The 19,465-nt window shown below is 34.5% G+C and overlaps 1 pseudogene; it reads right to left on the bottom strand.

The window, feature by feature from the left end:
• LOC124098076 (fatty-acid amide hydrolase 2-like) overlaps nt 1–19,118 on the bottom strand; it is a 47,486-nt pseudogene extending 28,368 nt beyond the window's left edge.
• Nucleotides 19,119–19,465: the final 347 nt, after the last annotated feature.

The following is a 19,465-nucleotide window of genomic DNA, read 5'->3' on the forward strand; positions in this document are numbered from 1 at the left end:
ATATTCTATGTATGTATAAATAAGTCAAAATATACCCTATTTTCATGTATATCTAAAAAGAACAAATAAAATTTTAAAAAAGAATACAAATCATAATAAATGCTGGAGAAGATGTGGGAAAAAAAGTTTCAACAACTGCCCTAATTGAGTCCATAGCAAGAAGAAAAAAAAATCAATAAACCAAGCATATATTAAAGGATAGAACACAACAATAATTGTCATTTAAATACTTTAAGTGCCAAGAACTTTACATTTATTATATAATTAAATCCCCCTAGTAACACATGTCATATTATCCCCATTTTATAGCTAAAGCCACTGAAGCTCAATGAACTTAAGTGCTTCAAGTACTATATTGAATAGAGTGGTGAGAGTAGACATCCTTATCTTATTCCTGATTTTTGAAGAAATGCGTTTTTCCCTTGGTTATGATGTTGTCTTTGGGTTTCTCATATTCCTTATCATGTTAAGGTAAGTTCCTTATTTTCCTAGTTACTTCAATGTTTTAACATGAGTAGGTTAAGTGAACAGAGATCTTCACAGAGCCATGTGATGTTCACAGAGATCACATGGCTGAGCCAGGATATATATGTTTGCTTGATTCAATAAACCATGCTGCCATAGAGAAATGAAGATGGTGTGCGTGATTAGAAAATTCATTCCCTAAAATACAAATGAAAAGTAAAAACATATTTCTCTCTTCTTTCTCTTTTCCTTCCTTATTTCCTTCCTTTCTCTGTAGCTTTTTTTCTCCTCCCTCCACAAGATTAATTATAGTGTACTAATTGTTCTATCCCTTATTTTTTTTGCCAGTTGCTATATTTCAAGAACTATTTATATATCAGCTCCTTTAGATCTGCTTCATGCTTACTAATAGGTTCATCATATCCCCTTGTATGCCCAGACTAAAGGAGAGATCACTGATATTTTTATTAGTTACATAAAAAGTGAAAACTAATTTTCAAATTTTCCTCATTGGTTACTAATTATATATAATATAAGTTGGTAGCATGAGCACAATGGTCCAACAATCTAAAAATAAAAGTTCATAGGATATATTATTCATTATATTTACTCTAATTAATTGAACACCAGCAATACTTCATCCTAACCTTTGTACCTATTGCTAAATTCTTCCCAGTCCTCTCTGCCCTCACACTATGCACATCAAATGTGTACAATTGTTATGTACTGCTTATAAATAAAATTTTAAACTATACAATGGAAAAGTTCCCTTATACTTCTGAATCCTGACACTCTCTTTAACAACTAATGTTATCAGTCTTTTTGCATCTTTTCAGAGACATAGGTATATCTATGAAAGACAGATACTAAATAGAGATGGACCAAAGATTTTTTCAAAAAAGTAACAATATATTAGAAATTATTTTTTTCATTCAAAATACAAGTGGAAACTCATTCCATATCCTATACATAATGTGCTGCCTTATTTATTATTTGTTGTAGACATAATGTACCACACTAAATTGAGATCTAGATTTGCCTTTATGAACATTCACTTTGACAACATATGAGGATATCATCATATATGTCATTAGGTGATCAGTCAACTGTGAAATCACTAACAAAAACAAATTTCCAAATATGCAGGAATAATGCCCAGGCTATGGCTAGAAGTGAACATAGTAATTTGATATTCTTTTTTTTTTTTTTAAGGCTCAGTCTTGGAAGTCAACTGAAGCTATAGAATTTCAGATGAAATAGAGGTAGCCTGAATTCTGAGTGGTGAAAGAGTGCTCATATAGGGAATGAAAGGCGAACATAAAGACAATAGAAGCTGAATTAGAAGGAACTGATAGTTCAATCAGAGAGCTGGTGATCAGGAAGCATTACTCTTTCAAAAAGAGCCACGAAAATATGCAATCAGATTGACCTGTCTCTATCACTTCATAACTATATGACAAGTTATTGGACAGTTTTAAACCTTCTCTTCTCATCTATAAGATGATGATAATGGTACCAACCTCAAAATGTGGTTATGAGGATTCAGTTTACAAAAGTCTAAGTTAACCATTGTCTCAAGTGGCATATGGTAGCTGCTTAATAAAATTTAGTTGTTTTCTGGAGAACATTTCTATGTATTAAGAAGGCAGGGACTAAGGGAGAGCTAGGACAAATAAGATTTTGTATGTTCTTCACTTCTCCTCTTCAGAACATTTTTATATATCCTGATAAATTATATACAGCATATAATCTTCTATCATGAGCAAGCATGAATATATTGATATCTCACCTAATAATAATAAAAATAATACAATTAATGCTTATATAGTGCTATTATGTCAGGCATTATTTTAAAAGCTTTAGATACACGAATTCATTCAATTCTCACAACAATCCTATAAATAGATCATGTCATCAGTACATGTTCTTATCTCCTCATTAGGAGAATTAAGATCTACTTACTTACTGTCCCTGACCCCTAACTACATATTTTATAGTGTTTGGTTATGAAGAAAATAAATAAAATTTCAAAAAGAAATAATAAATATATCATAGTTATTTTTTTTCATTTTGCAGAGTTTTCTGTAAACTTGTAAACTACAGAATTTATGGGGTTCACTGCATCAAAATTACATTATAAGAATATGTATGTATATATGTGTGTACTTGTAGGTATTTGTGTAACTGTAGATCATGAGAGAATGTTTGAGTAAACTAAGAGTAAGTAGCAGGAACCAAGATACCCAACCAAAATTCCCCAGTATGTGCTAGTATTCATGATTGTATTCCTATTTTCTACAGAAAGATAAGACTACAATCTATAATATTAAAGTTAACATTCACTGAGAATGTGCTGAGTATTTTAGAGCTGTTATCTCATTCAAGTATCCCAATAACTTTATGAAATAGGTACAATTATATTATCCCATTTTACATTTAAGGAAACTGTCACTCAATTACTGATATTTAAGAGAAATACAAAAGGCAATACTTTGACCTTTTGAGGGATAAGGAAAACAGACTAAATGGTCTTGTTAATCCTGTAATAGATAAATACGAAAAAATACAGGTGCCATTCTGATAGCACAGTCAAAGGAAAACGGAAAATACTTGATTTTGCTGTAAATGATCTTAAGGCAAAATGAATATATCAGCAGTTTAGAATTTTCTTGCATCTGGAGTATAAAATTTACTCATCCATGTATTCAGGCACCAAAAGTTAGCTAGAATTCAAATGCATGTGGGTGACAGAATATGAGTCAGTATATACACTCTATTGGAGTTAGGTATCAGCATCAATTCCTCCTCCATCTTGATCTTAAATATTTTTTTTGGTATTTAATATGCAAATTGGAGATAAAATTCACAAAGTTACTAGTATGCAATAGGTACTCTATAAATGGTAACGGTTATTATGACAACTAGAGTCCTAGATTTGACCAAAAATTTAACTGGTATCAACCCAGTCTTACATAAAAAATAGGTCAAGTTACCAATTTATTTTGTAATGCCTTTCTCTCAGGCCTTATCAAGTAAGACTGGAAAGAAACCAGTTTGCTCAAATAATGCTTGAGTAGAATTTCTCAATTTTGCCACTATTGAAAGATTGAGCCAAATAACTCTACTATGGAGAGGGCTGTCCTGTTCATTGGAGTGTGTTTAGCAGCATCCCTGATACTCATTCAATTGTGAAATCCAAAATGTTTCCATACATTGTCACATGTCACAGGATGGCCAATCCCTCTCACCCCCCAACCATTTCTCTATATAAAGGAAGAAAGTTTTAAAATATATATAACAAAAGTTAAGGTCTAATGGTGTATATATCAACATCACTAGAGACACAACCTTGCTGGGACTGAAGGAAAACTCATACAAATAAGATTTTATATCTACTTCACTTCTCTTCAGAACACTTTTATATAAAATATATCTAGATAAGCTCTTATCATGGGCAAGCATGAACATATAAATAACAGCTATCAAAAACTTGATGGTAGTAATTTTAGCCAGGACCATTATGCCAGGAAGTGTTTTAAAAGTTTCATGTGTAGGAACTCGTTTAATCTTCACAACTCCATACAGTAGATTCCATTATCTAGTCCATTTTTCTTACAGGATATTTAGAGACACAAAAGTTTAAAGGATTTTTCCAAGATCACACATCCAGATAGCAAGATAGTTAGGATTTCTTAACCCCAGTAATCCAGCTCCAGTGTTCATTCTTGTAATTTCTATGCTACATAACTTATTGTGTGCCAGAGACTTGACTTGCATTATCTGCAATTGTCCTGGCAACCCTTGCACAGGGTCATAAAGCTATGAATATACACACCAACATTTTAATCTACTTTCTTTATACTACATCCCACTATCTGCCTATTAGCAAAACCATGCATGATTAGTGGATATTGGGGAGTGAATTGAGGAATAAGAAAAATATGTTGTTTAAAGGTAACCAGGAGTTAAATGAAACAATAGAGAGATAAAGATAAAAAATGAAAAACAATACTAGGAAATAGCCCAGCATCTCTAGGGAATCCACCAATCATATGACAAGGAGATTACTAGCCCTGCCAGAACAACTGTAGAGAAAAATGATTGCTTAAGCTGCTTAAAATTAAAATTAATAATTTTAAATAAATAATTTATAAATTTTCATGCATTTGTATAAATCATTTTACTCCAATTATTTTACATGGATATTACCTGTAGAACCGCATCAGTTAGATAAAATATGTTTAATTATTACTGGTATCCACAGTAATCACTATTTTAGATCAAGTACTACTGTTCTTCTAAATTTAAAAAAAACACCCTGGACAGAAAGCAAAAGTCTCTAGGACAGGTAGATCTGAGGAGGAAGAGGGAAAGGAAGAGGGAGAGAAACCCCATTGCTGAGAATCAGTTTCAAAAACCACTCCTGGTTTTTCTTCTGCACAATTATTTTGCACAAACAGGAAAAATGGACATAATGACTGAAGGATGCAGAAATAATCCAACCAGTGCTTACAGCAAATGTATAAACATGCACACTATGACTACCAGAAGTTTCCTTTTAATCCCCATTCGAAAGCCTCTCCCATGTCTCATAGTAGAGGGTGGAAAGGAAATTGATTTCCCCAACTCAGACATGTACCACAACCACTACCACCACTAAACTTCCAGGAGTCTGAGACTAAAATATGTCCCCTGCACTTCTAAATCTACTCCCTTTGTGCTCTCACCTTCCTCTGTCTAATCAGCTTAGCCAGCTGTATTGCAGAAAGCAGAAGCAAGGGTTCTTTCACTGGACCGGTGGTTCTTGAGCCAAGTTTTGGGCCCCCAAATGCTGGAGCCGCTTGGCCTATTAGGCCTATGAGAAAACGTACTGCTCACAAGAGAAGCAGCTGGGTGCGGGCACTGAATGGAGGTGCCATAGAGGCCTGGATTCCGCTGGGTCCTAGCACTGGAGGGTTTCGTACACCCTGGGAAAGCAGGAGAAAAGACTAAGCAAAGAGCTAAAAAAGGATTCCTTTGGCTTACAAATCCAGTGTCTACCCACAATTCCACAGGAGCTTATTTGTCATCACCTGCTGGGCTCCTGGCCAGAGATGGGAGTGGAGATGACCATTTTCAGCAGCTTACTGTATGACTGCAACCTGTGGTTAGTGTTGGCATAAATCCAACCTGGAAAATGAGATGAAGGAAAGAATAATGGCTTTGAAGCTCTCCAGTTCTGCTACTGTATTGCCTTGTCCAATTTATACTAATCTCAAATTCAATTTGTTCATGTAAAAAAGGGCATAACTACTTTGACATGAAATAGTTATGATAAAAACCAAAAAATAAATCACAACACAGTACAACTCATAGCAAATTTTATAAGTAGTAGCTAAGATTTATTTCAGCTCTATCTCTGAAAAAATGTTAGAAGTTTACATTTTTATATAAAATAGTATGATCAGAAAAAGTTAACTTGAAAGCATATACATTTTATCCACATGCATGTTACCTAATCCTTATAAGCCCATTGTCAGGTAGTACTATTTAACATTAAATCTCCAGCCCATATCACTCTTCTAAACTCCAGACACTTGAAATTCAATGTCTATTTGACATCTCCATGTGAATGTCTCACCAATTCATCAAACTAAACATGTTCAAAAGTTATCATTTTCTCACCAAACTTGCTGTTCCTCCAAGTTCACAAGTGGCATTTTCATGTACCCAGTGAGTCATGCAAAAATCTGAGAATCCTCTCAGCTTCTTCTTTTACTCACATCATCATGAACAATAACCAAACCCACACAATACCTTTCCCTTCCAACTCAGCCTCATTCTGATATTATTGATGTTTACATGAACTTCTATAAATACTCTAGTTGATCACCCTGCCTTTATTTATGAGTCCATATTTTTAATATACAAATTGGACCATGTTCCTCCCTTGCCAATGACTCTGAAATAATTATACATTGTCCACAGGTTAAAGCCACATCTACTTTGGCATTCAGAGGTTTCACGATTGATGTATGCAAAACTGTACTCTTCATCCCTCAAGTCTATGCTACAGCCAACTGGAACTGAAAGTCCTCTTTCCTCTTCTTATTTGGTTAAGGACAAATACTTCAACTTTTTCCCGAGCTCCCAAATGCCTTTAATGGCACTCTTTAATTACCCTACACACTACAGATCAACAATATTATAATACTTCTCTATTTAAACATAAATATTTTTATAGCTACTTACTATCTAGAAATGAACTCCTTGAAGAATAAGGGCATTAAAAACATTTGTTGTATTGTCAAAACTCAACATAGTACTTAGCATGCAGTTGACACTACTTTGTAAGTTAAAGTTAAGAACTTATGAAAGAATGAATGTTGACTTGATCTTGATATTTAGGGCCTTGGGTTGGTGCAATATTTTCATCTACAAAAGTCAGGTGAATAATCAAGGTGTCATCACAAAATTTCCAGCTAATTGGAAGCACCTGGTAGAATACAGGTTAATCAAGATAGGCACATCTGGCAGATCCAGTGAGCATAGCATTTAAAGTAGGTTATCATAATCTAGACACCATTATAATCTCAAGCAAAATCATTGGTGAGTGAACTATTTTTAATACCTTTATTTTATTTATTCATTTATTTGTTTTTACGTGGTTCTGAGGATCGAACCTAGTGCCTCACACATGCTACATGAGCACTCTACTGCTTAGCCACAACCACAGCCCCATGGGTGAACCATATTTACCAGAAAGAATCTTTGTCAAAATGGAAGTCTATCCTTGGCCTGACTTCTGTTACATTATCTAAATTATAAATGACCAATATATGAGTCTCTGGTATGAAGAATGTTCACTGATTGGGGACTGAATACAAAGAACTGGATTTAAACCTTAGGCTCGCCTCACATGTTTCTGACTTTGTACAAATGACATAATATCTCTGAATGTGTTTCTTTATCTGTAAAGTAGGATAACTGTTAACTTATGGTGTTAAGAAAATTAAATGAGATATACATGTAAAGCTCCTGATGATGACTTTCTGGTACATATTCACTTGTAGTGGGCAAAGAAAAGAAATATGCACAGTCTTGAGAATAAGTAAAATGTGTAAGAGAAATTCATTTTGTCTCAAAAGAAAAAAAAATTCTATATGAGACTGCATGTGTGTATGTGTGTGTGTGTGTGTGTGAGAGAGAGAGAGAGAGAGAGAGAGAGAGAGAGAGAGAGAGAGAGAGAGAGAAATCTTCCCATCAAACTTAAGGTGGATTTATGTAAACTCATCATCCATTAACAATCAAAGGTGAGACATGGGACTAATCTTTGATTCCTTACTAAATCTCATTTATCATTATATACCTTAAGTCTAGTATATCTGCCACATGTTTTTTTTACTCACACTTCCAGAACTATTAGCTAAATTTTGTACTGGCTTACTTACTGGTCTTATGTTCCTTTCAATATGTTCTGTTTCAAAACAATTCACTATGCTTAATTTTTATTTTTTTCAGGCAAGTAAGGTATCTATTTATATGACATATATTTGTCCTTTAACAAATCCTCATGAAACTGAGTATTGTGGTCTATACCAACTTCATAAGTATAAGTATTTTTTCATATTATTCAAATTTATATTTATTTGATTTAGAGAGATAATGATGGATAATCATTTTAAAATGATTATAGATTGTTTGTATATCTTTTTGTGTGTAAGATTTTCTTCTTTCTTTTTATTTGTTTATTTATTTAAATTTTTATGTATATATGACATCGAAATGCATTACAATTCTTATTACACATATACAGCACAATTTTTCATACCTCTGGTTGTATACAAAGTATATTCACACCAATTCATTTCTTCATACATGTACTTTGGATAATAATGATCATCACATTCCACCATTATTCTAACCCCATGCCCCCTCCCTTCCCCTCCAAACCCTCTGTACTATCTAGAGTTCGTCTATTCCTCCCATGCTCCCTCTCCCTATTACACTATATATCAGCCTCCTTATATCAGAGAAAACATTTGACATTTGCTTTTTGGGGATTGGCTAACTTCACTTAGCATTATCTTCTCCAACACTATCCATTTATCTGCAAATGCCAAGATTTTATATATACATATATATATATATATATATATATATATATATATATATATATAACATTTTTAAAATCCATTCATATACTGAAGGGCATCTAGGCTGGTTCCACAATTTAGCTATTGTGAATCGTGCTGCTGTAAACATTGATGTGGCTGTGTCCATGTAGTATGCTATTTTTAAGTCCTTTGGGTATAGACCCAGGAGAGGGATAGCTGGGTCAAATGGTGGTTCTGTTCCAAATTTTCCAAGAAATCTCCATACTGTTTTCCATATTGACTTCACCAATTTGCAGTCCCACCAGCAGTGTATGAATGCACCTTTTTCCCTACATCCTTGCCAACACTTACTGTTGTTTGTTTTCACAATAGCTGCCATTCTGACTAGAGTGAGATGAAATCTCAGAGTGATTTTGATTTGCATTTCTCTAATTGCTAGTGATGATGAACATTTTTTCATATATTTTAATTGTATATCATCTTCTGAGAAGTGTCTGTTCAGGCCCTTGGCCCATTTATTTATTGGGTTATTTATTTTCTTGGTGCTTAGTTTTTGAGTTCTTTATATACCCCAGAGAATAGTTTTCTATCTGATGTTTGAGGGGTAAATATTTGTTCCCAAGATATAGGCTCTCTGTTTACCTCAAGTCTGTTTCTTTTTCTGATAAAAAATAAAAAAAACCTTTTCAGTTTGATTCTATCCCATTTATTGTTTCTTCATTTTAATTCTTGCACCAAAGGAGTCTTATTAGAAGTTGGGCCCTAATCCCACATGTTGGAGATTAGGGCCTACTTTTTCTTCTATTAGATGCAGGATCTCTGGTTTTATTCCTAAGTCCTTGATCCATTTTGAGTTTCATTTTGAGAATGGTGAGAGATAGGGGTCTAATTTCATTTTGTTGCATATGGATTTCCACTTTTCCCAGCACCATTTGTTGAAGAGGATATCTTTTCTCCAATGCATGCTTTTGGCACCTTTTTCTAATATGAGATAATTGTAATTTTGTGGGTTAGTCTCTGAGTCCTCTATTCTGTACCTTTGGTCTACTAATATGTTTTGATGCCAATACCATGCTGTTTTTGTTACTATTTCTCTGTAGTATAGTTTAAGGACTGGTATATTGATGTCACCTGCTTCACTCTTCCTGCTAAGGACTGCTTTAGCTATTCTGGGTACCTTATCTTTCCAGATGAATTTCATGACTGCTTTTTCTATTTCTATGAGGAATGTCATTGGGATTTTGACTGTATAGTGCTTTTGGAAGTATGGTCATTTTGATAATATTAATTCTGCCTATCCAAGAGCAAGATAGATGTTTCCATCTTCTAAGGACTTCTTTGACTTTTTCCTTTAGGGTTCTTTAATTTTAATTATATAGATCTTTCACTTCTTTCATTAAGTTGATTCCCAGATATTTTATTTATTTATTTATTTTGGGGGAGGCTATTGTAAATGGAGTAGTTTTCCTCTTTTCCCTTTCTGAGGATTTGTCCCTGATATATAGAAATGTCTTTGATTTATGGGTATTGATTTTTTAATCCTGCTACTTTGCTAAATTCATTTAGTAATTCTAGAAGTTTTCTGGTAGTAAACTGTAGGGACTTCTACGTATAGAAACATATCACCAGCAAATGGTGACAATTTGAGTTATTCTTTTCCTATGTATATCCCTTTAATTTCTTTCATTTTTGTGCAAAAAGCTAACAAAAAAAACTATTTTATGTTCTTATCAACTGGCAATATTTTTTTTTTGTATTTTAGCTACTGTGGCTGATATATAGTAAAGTGAGTTGAATTTCTATTTCTCCAGTGACAAATAATGTAGTACAACTAGTGCTTATTTGCCATATGCATATCTTCTTTTTTTAGTTTTATTGATTTTATTTCCTTTAATTTCTTTCATGTGTCTTATTGCTCTGGCCAGTGTTTTAAAAACTATGTTAAATAGAAGTGTTGAAGTATGGCATCCCTATCTTGTTCCACATTTTAGATGGAATGCCTTCAATTTTTCTCCATTTAGATGATTTTTGCCTGAGGCTTAGCATAGATAGCCTTTATGATGTTGAGATATGTTCCTATTATCCCTCATTTTTTATGTCTTTCATGTTCTTTCTCAAATGTTTGTCAGTTAATAATTCACTGCATTATCCGTCTTCTAATGAATTTTTTCTTTATTTTGCAGATTTTTTTTACTGTAAAGGCAAATTTTAGTATAAAGCCAAGGCCATAAAGGACATAGTGATTAATGGCTTTCTCATATTTAACTATCACCTGCCACCTCTTTACATATTCATGCTCTGCTCCAAACTTACTAAACTATTTGCAATTCCACAAAACAGTTGTCTTCAAATTGCAACTACCATTTAAATAATTAGCATGCATACTGGTATATTTCAATTTCTTTATAGACTGTATTGTACTATGATAATACAAATATTAAGATTATATGTGCTATGGCTTAATTGCAATTTGAGCATCCCCCAAAAGTGCATATGAAAAAGTTTTGTTCCCAGAGCGACAGTATTGGAAAATGCTGAAGACCTTTAGAAGTTGGGACCTAGTACAAAGTCCTTAGGAAATTGAGAGAATGCCCTTGAAAGGCTCTGGTTAAAGATGTGGCCAGTTTCCTTCTACATGCATTCCCACTATAATTTGCCATACTAACCAAAGGATAAACCAATGGAGTTTCCCATTTTGAACAGAAATGCCACAGTCTGGCTGACTGTGCAAAGTAACCGGGTGGTGACAAGCAACTTGTGAAGGTTGATACAGTGGGAGCTGCTTTATTGTGAGATAGCAGAGGTAAATATACATAACTGAATACACAGCTTGTTTCAATTTAGCATCATCCAGTTACAGCAATCAGTCATTAAGGAATCCTCATCATCTTAATAATTACACACAGCTTAACTCAATTAACATAAAGTAGATACAGCAGTCAGTCATTAAGGAATCCTCATCATCTTAATAATTACACACAGCTTAACTCAATTACCATAAAGTAGATACAGCAGTCAGTCATTAAGGAATCTCCATCATCTTAATGGCTCACTGGCATTATTTCACAAATCACTCCCACTGGCAAAATGCCAGGCGCTATCTTGACTTGGTTGTGGCTCTCAACACAGAAAAATCTAAAACTGTGAGCTAAATAAACCTTTTGTCATTATAATTCATCATTTCTGGTATTTTGTTTTAATTACATTAAACTATTTGATACAGTATGCTATGGCACTAATATAAAATTTAAATTGTAAAAAAAAAAATAACAAACTGAAAGATAAGGGTTTTTTTCCTAGTGACTTCAGATGTAATACTAGATTATTTATTTGGTGTCTTTCTATTCTTTTAATGAATGAGTTTAATGCTATAAACTTTCCTCTTAGAACTGTCTTTGTAGTGACCCAGAGATTTTGATATGTTGTATCACTATTCTTTTTTTTTTCTGATCAAGCTGCAAATTTTTATTGTTCACACAGGGCTATTTATATGCTGGGGATGGGGAAGCTCTCTTATCCGCAGTTGCTGAATGTGGGTGGTAAAACTGCCAGCTGCAGCATGTCTGATGATCCTGATAACCGCAGGATGTTTCAGGAAGATAGGTAGCTGCAGGATGTCTCAGGGAGATAGATGGCTGCAGGATGTCTCCCAGGCAGGATGTCTCCCAGGGGGCTGTTTCTTGTAAATGTCAGGCTATTCTTTGAAGGAGAATTTCCTTCAAGCCCCTGACACTTCTCTACCAACACAAGTTAAATTTCATACTTCATGGTCTCTTCTGATCTCAGAGCAACTTCCTTCCCCTCTCTCCTTCCCATATACCCACCTGGCTAAGTCGCAGGGCCCATTAAGCCCAATTCCGCAGCCCTTCACCTTGCACCTGAGCTGAAGGAAATGCACAACCATGCAAACCTGCTTCCCACTGAGTTCATACTTCCTAACATCAGAAGGGCCTGTGCCCAGGTACCTTTCTTTTTTGTTGGTCTGCTCACTGCCACATTTGCATAAATAGTTATTTCCTGCCTTCTTTGTCCTCAAATCTCCAAAGCCATCTCCTTTCAGTGATGATCTTGACTCCTGTTTTGCTGAAGACTCAAGGGAAAATTTTCAAACTCCCACCTTTCTTTTTCCTACTAAAATCTGACTCATGCTCCCAAGTTGAACCTTCCTCTTTTTTATTTTTATTTTTTTTTAGTTGTTGATGGACATTTATTTTTATGTGGTGCTGAGAATTGAACCAGTGCCTCACCTATGCAAGGCAAGTGCTCTACCACTGAGCCAGGACACCAGCCCTCGAACCTTCCTCTTGCCCTCAATGCTTATCCCTTGTCCCTTTTAACATTATAAATTTTCCTCTTTCTTAGATTATTTCCATTGTATTAGAGCAGATTATGCTAAGTGAAGCTAGCCAATCCCTAAAAAACAAATGCCAAATGTCTTCTTTGATATAAGGAGAGTAACTAAGAACAGAGTAGGGAAGAAGAGCATGAGAAGAAGATTAACATTAAACAGGGATGAGAGGTGGGAGGGAAAGGGAGAGAGAAGGGAAATTGCATGGAAATGGAAGGAGACCCTCAGGGTTATACAAAATTACTTATAAGAGGATGTGAGGTGAAAGGGAAAAAAAAACAAGGGGGAGAAATGAATTACAGTAGATGGGGTAGAGAGAGAAGAGGGGAGGGGTGGGGAGGGGAGAGGGGATAGTAGAGGATAGGAAAGGCAGCAGAATAAAACAGACACTACTATGGCAATATGTATCACTATTCTTATTTGAACCTATTTTTTTATTTCACCCCTGATTTCTTCTGTTATCAATTCATCAATGAAAAGTCTATTATTTAGTCACCAGGTGCTAGAGTAGCATCTATTTTTATCTTATCATTGATTTCTAATTTTATTTCATTATGTTCTGGTAGACACAGGTATTAGACCAGAAACCCTGCACCTACAAGAGGAAAATGTAGACCCATCACTCCAACAAATAAGCTTAGGAATCACCGTCCTCAACAAGGATTTTTTTTTTCCTAAAACTTTTTTATTTATTTAATTTTATATGGTGCTGAGGATCAAGTACAGTGTTTCACATGTTCTAGGCAAGTGCTCTACCACTGAGCTATAACCCAGTCCCTCAACAAGACTTCTAAAGCATAAGAATTAATCTCAAAAATCAATAAGTGGGTTGGTATCAAACTAAAAAAACTTCACAGCAAAAGAAAGAATCCAGAGTGTGAAAAGAGATCCTACAGAATTCGAAAAAAATCTTTGCCACCCACACCTCATGTAAGGCATTAATTTTCAGAATATACAAAGAACTCCAAAAGCTCAACACCATAAATAAATAAATATATAAACAGACAAAGAAACTAAACAGACACTCCTGAGGAGGAGAATTACAAATGGCGAAAAAATATATGAAAAATGTTCAACATCTCTAGCAATTAGAGAAATGCAAATTAAAATGACACTGACATTTCATCTCACTCCACTCAGAATGACAATTATCAAGAAAGAAGTCACAATAAATAAACAAATGTTGTCAAAGAGGTAGGAAAAAGGGTACAATCATATGTTGTTATTGGGACTGCCAATTGGTGCACTATGGAAAATAATAAGATATTTCTCATAAAACTAAGAATGGAACCACCATTTGACACCCAGTCATCCAACTTCTCTATATATTCAAAGGAGTTAGAATCAATTTACTATAGTTACACAACTACATTAATGGTTATAGCAGCACAATCCACAGTAGCTAAGCTATAGAACCAACCAAGATGCCTGTGAACATATAAATGGATAACAAAATTGTGGTTCATACATACAATGGAACATTACTCAGTCATGAAGAATGACTTTACAACATTTTCTGGTAAATGGATGGATACAGAGACAATCATGGAAAGTGAAATAAGCAAATCCAAAAAACAAATAAAGGTCAAACGTTCATTCTGACATAAGGATACTGATACATAACAAGATGGGGAGAGGTGAAATAGATGTTTGGTGAATTAGACAAAGAAAAATAAAGCAAAGGAGGTGGATATGAAGAGAAAATACAGTGTAATAAATCTGACATAACATTCTTATGCACATATATGAATACACAATACTGAATATATACTGGCTATTAAAACTTTAAGATTTAACCCAGAAACTGAGCCTTTCAGGCAGCCTTTTCTAATCACTACCATTCCCAAATGGATTAGATATGCTTACTTGTGTTTCCACAGAACAACAAAAAGTTTGCCCTTGATGACATTCAGCACACTGCTCTAATAATCTTCCTCTTCAAAAGAGTGTAAATATTATAAGGCCAAAAACCTATATTAGTCTTCTCAATACCACCAGGGCCTGAAGAAATGTAGGCACTAAAATATTGTTAATTTAACTACTGAATTAATATGTGAAAACATCTTAATTTATGCAAGAACTAACCACAGATTATATGTTTTCTTCACACATACAATAATCACACAACATACTACCACCCATGTAGATAACCATAGTCATATATAAATAAAGGAATGCACACCCTTACCAAAAAACGTATATTCATAATACAAATGTTAATATGTACAAACATATATTCATAACACAAATAAAAATATGTACTTTTACTCAGTAAAACACCTGTACTCATCCTCAACTATGGAAAAAAATGTTCTTTTTGCTACACACTGATTTGGTTAAAGCTCTAATAATCCAATTACTTTACCTCTAAACTTTCTTGCATTGTGTCATACAGGAACTTTTGTGGAACACCTCATACCTAAACCACAACATATTTTTTTTAATAATTAATGCCTTGTAGATATACAGAAAGGTGAGATTCACTGTGGAATATTTATATGTGTACATAGGAAAATTTGATCTAATATATTTTCCCATTCTTCTCTTTTTCCTTCCCTGTTTTCTCCCTTTCAATTCTATTCCTCTACTCCATTTATCAGAATTAACCCACTACCACCGTTAACTTTCTTCCTCCTTGTTTTGGTCTACTTCTGCTTATCAGAGAAAATAATTGACCTTTGTCTTCTTAGGTCTGGCTTATTTCACTTACAATGTTGGACTCCAGTTCCATTAATTCACTGGAAAATGACATAATATCTCTCTTCCTTATGGTTAATACCTTTTCTTTATCCATTCACCTATCAACAGATACCTATGTTGGTTTCAGAGTTTGGATACTGTGAACCCCTCTACTATAAACATGGATATGGCTGAATTCCAATGATATGTTGATTTTATATCATAGGGGTATCTACTGAAAAGTAGGAAAGTTGGGTCATATGGTGGTTGCATTCCATGTTTTCTGAGGAATCACCATACTGCTTTCTAGAGTGGTTGCGCTAATTTGCAGTACCACCAAAAATGTATGGGTGTATTTTTTCCCCTCATCCTGGCTAACACTATTATTTGCGTTCTTGATAATTGCCATTACGTATAGAGTGAGATGAGATCTTAAGGTAGTTTTTATTTGCATATACATGATTGTTAGATATGTTGAACATTTTACATATACTTATTGGCTATTTTTATTTCCTCTTCTGAGAAGTGTCTTTAATTATTTTGCAGATTTATTAATTTTGGGGGTGTTAAGTTTTTTAAGTTCTTCATATATTCTTTTATAATATTTTTTTGTTTGTTTTTTAGTTGTAAATGGACCCAATATCTTTATTTGATTTATTTATTTATTTATTTTTATGTGGCACTGAAGATTGAACCCGATGCCTCACACATGCTAGCAAGCATTCTACCACTAAGCTACAACCCCAATCCATCTTCATATATTCTTGATATTAATTCCCTATCATAGAGCAGGTGGCAAAGAACTTCCATTTCCTATTCTCTATTATCACATTCTTGTCTCTTTGATGCAAAGAAGCTTGTAATTTGATGCCTTTCTACTTACTGATTCTTGGTTTTATTTCTTATGCTTTATGAGTATTGTTAAGAAAGGGAGTGGCTGTGGCAATATGCTGAAGTATTGGGTCTATACAGTCTTGTAACAGTCACAGAGATACTGGAATATCAGTCCTTTCCCCCAGTTCCAATCCATTAATGAAGACAGGTATTAAGAAAATGAAAAAAGAAGTTTTATTGTTTTGCTAGTAAAGGATAAACACAGGGAAATCCTGTTTCACAGGCTATAATTCTAACTGTTCATCACAACAAAGGACGTTTTTTTAGTTCTTTTTAGATATACATGACAGTAAAGTGTATTTTGACCCTATTATAAATACATGTAGTATAATTTCTTCTAATTAGGATCCTATTTTGTGGTTATACATGGTTGGATTTATTCTGGTCATGTATACATATGTAAGGATAAGAAAGTTATGTCCAGTTCATTCTACTGTCTTTCTATTCCATCCCTTCTTGCTTCTCTTCATTCCCCTCTGTGTAATCCAATTAACTTCTATTCTTCCTCTCCCTGCCTCCCTTGTTGTGGTTTAGAATCCACATATCAGACAGAGCAGAGGGCTTTTAAAGAGGTGATTCAAAGGCCACATTCAGTTGTGCCCTGTTAGGGGTGATAATGTGATAATTTACTTGTAACCTCAAGATGTAAACATTTCATAATTTTTTGGAAACAGTCTTGAAGTCTGAATTACTTTAACTGTGGTATGTAAGCCAGAGGACAGATAACTTGACCTAGGATAAGAAGAAGGCTATTCTTGCTTCCCCAACATGAGAAGGGGAGAGGGAAAAGATAAAGGGGGAAATGTCAGATTTAAAATAAGGAACAATGGCAGAGCAGCAAGTTATATTTAAAGCATGAAGTGGACCAATTACATTTGCTTATTGTCAATTCTACCTTGAATTTCGACTGAAAATGAGATGACAGATATCTCCAAGATGCTTTCTACTGAAACTGGGTGATGGAGAGAGTCTTAAAATAAATGTTTTCATCTCTTACCATTTTTTCTGTTTTGTACTTTTATGAGTAAGAATGGTGAAATGATTCCAACCTTGGTGGTGACCTGGAAGAAGCACACTCATTTACAGCAATTATTATTTGACTGTTTTTTGTACATACAAATTTAATCTAATTTCATTTGTTATAAACACATTTCACCTTTTACCCCCAGGGTAACATAAAGGGTGTACAATATACCATTTCTTTCTGGGTCCAGTTTAAACCTGTGTCATGTGATACCTTTACTGAGCAGAAACTGGCAACACCTTACTCCATTGCAGGTCGGTTACTCGGCATAATTTAGCCACCACCTTTTCTAAGGTGTGCTTTACCTTTTCTGTTCACCTGTAGATTGAAGTCTCCAGGATGCATTTAACTGTCATTGATTATCAAACACTGTGCTCATTTCTTGAATGAAAGATTGTCTATTGTCACTTTGCTTTGAGGAGGGTATCTCTTACCTCAGAATCAGCTCTTTCAAGACAACTTTAGTTATTTCTAAAACCTTTTCTGTTCTGGTAGGATAAATCTTTACTCACCCAGAGATACCATCTACCAGTATACACAAATATCTGAAGTTTTCCATGGCAGAGGGCATTTGGGTAAAATTTGTTAATCATTAAATGGCTATAATTTTACATATTCTATCTTTTTTATGCTAGACTGTTTTTTATTCCTCAAATGGTTTGGGGCACAGAAATCACACTGCCAAATAATTTGCTAAAGAGTATGTTGGAGTTGTGGTCCTCAGAAATTTGGGTTCATGAAATTCACCAAGGCACCCTCCCATTGTGAGCACATTTCATTTTTCCCAAGGGATAGACCAATATTTTAAAAGGATGATGAGCCCAGGGGCATTTGTCTCCACTTGGCAGTGCTATCTCAGACATCAAAGCTTCATTCTTTGCCTATTTTTTTGTCCTTCTTGGTATAAAAGGGTTTGCATTGGTCCAATTCAAACTGTGGTATTAGGGCCCCAATAAGTGGTTGACATTTGGATTGTCTGATAGGATGGCCTTCTATCTCCTCATCATCCCAGTAGTTGACCAGTATTCTTCTTTTTCTGTGTAGTCAGGCTGTTTTTAACAAATATGCTACTGGACACTTTATGTTCCCCAATCTCTATAAGATAACTTTTATGTGTTGTACTTTGTTTCTCATGCACATATAGTCTGAACTCATTTTGTAAATCAGGCAGGTCTATGACAGGGGCTATCATGGGGTGATTTTTAATTATTTTTATTAGCTTTTTATAGACCTTTATAATGTATATGTGGTGCTGAGGATCAAACCCAGTGCCTCACACATACTAGGCAAGCACTCCACCATTGAGCCACAACCCCAGCCCTGTCATGAGTTTTTGATTTAAATTCTTCAAGGAATTTTGGCATTCTGGTGTCGGTCCAAGTCAAGTTCTATTTATGGTCCATTTAAAGCCTCATACAGAGGTTTAGTTATTTGTCAAAAATTGGGGATCCAAATCTTGCAGAATCCTGACATTCCCAGGAACCCACATAACTGTCTCTGGTTCTTGCTTTCTCTAAGTCTCAAGGTAGCTTTCTTTTTATCTGACATCAAACTCCTGTTTTGTTGGCTTACCTGAATCCCAGATGGTGACTTGTTTACAAAAGTGATCCATTTTTATAGTGGATACCACATATCCATGAGAGGCAATGTGATTTAGTGCAGCAATAGTGTTTGAAAAGCAGTGTTTATACTCAGAGCTATATATAAGCAAACCATCCACAAATTTAAAAAGAATTCCTTGATCCAGCTGTAAATTTCACAGATCTTTAGCTAGACTCTCATTTAACAGAGTAGGAGGTTTTTAATCCCTGAGGTAGGACAGTTCATCAATTCTGGGTAGTTACTATGGTATCAGAGGCTTTCAACTCAAAAGTAAATAGTAATTGGGACTTCCTTTCCAGAGGGATGCAAAAGAATGCATACTTTAAATGTAACACTGTGAATCAGCCATAGTTACCT

The sequence above is a fragment of the Marmota monax genome, unplaced genomic scaffold, assembly GCF_021218885.2.
Source record: "Marmota monax isolate L192 unplaced genomic scaffold, Marmota_monax_Labrador192_F-V1.1 WCK01_AAM20220418_F8-fsc00374, whole genome shotgun sequence".
Lineage (NCBI taxonomy): Eukaryota > Metazoa > Chordata > Mammalia > Rodentia > Sciuridae > Marmota > Marmota monax.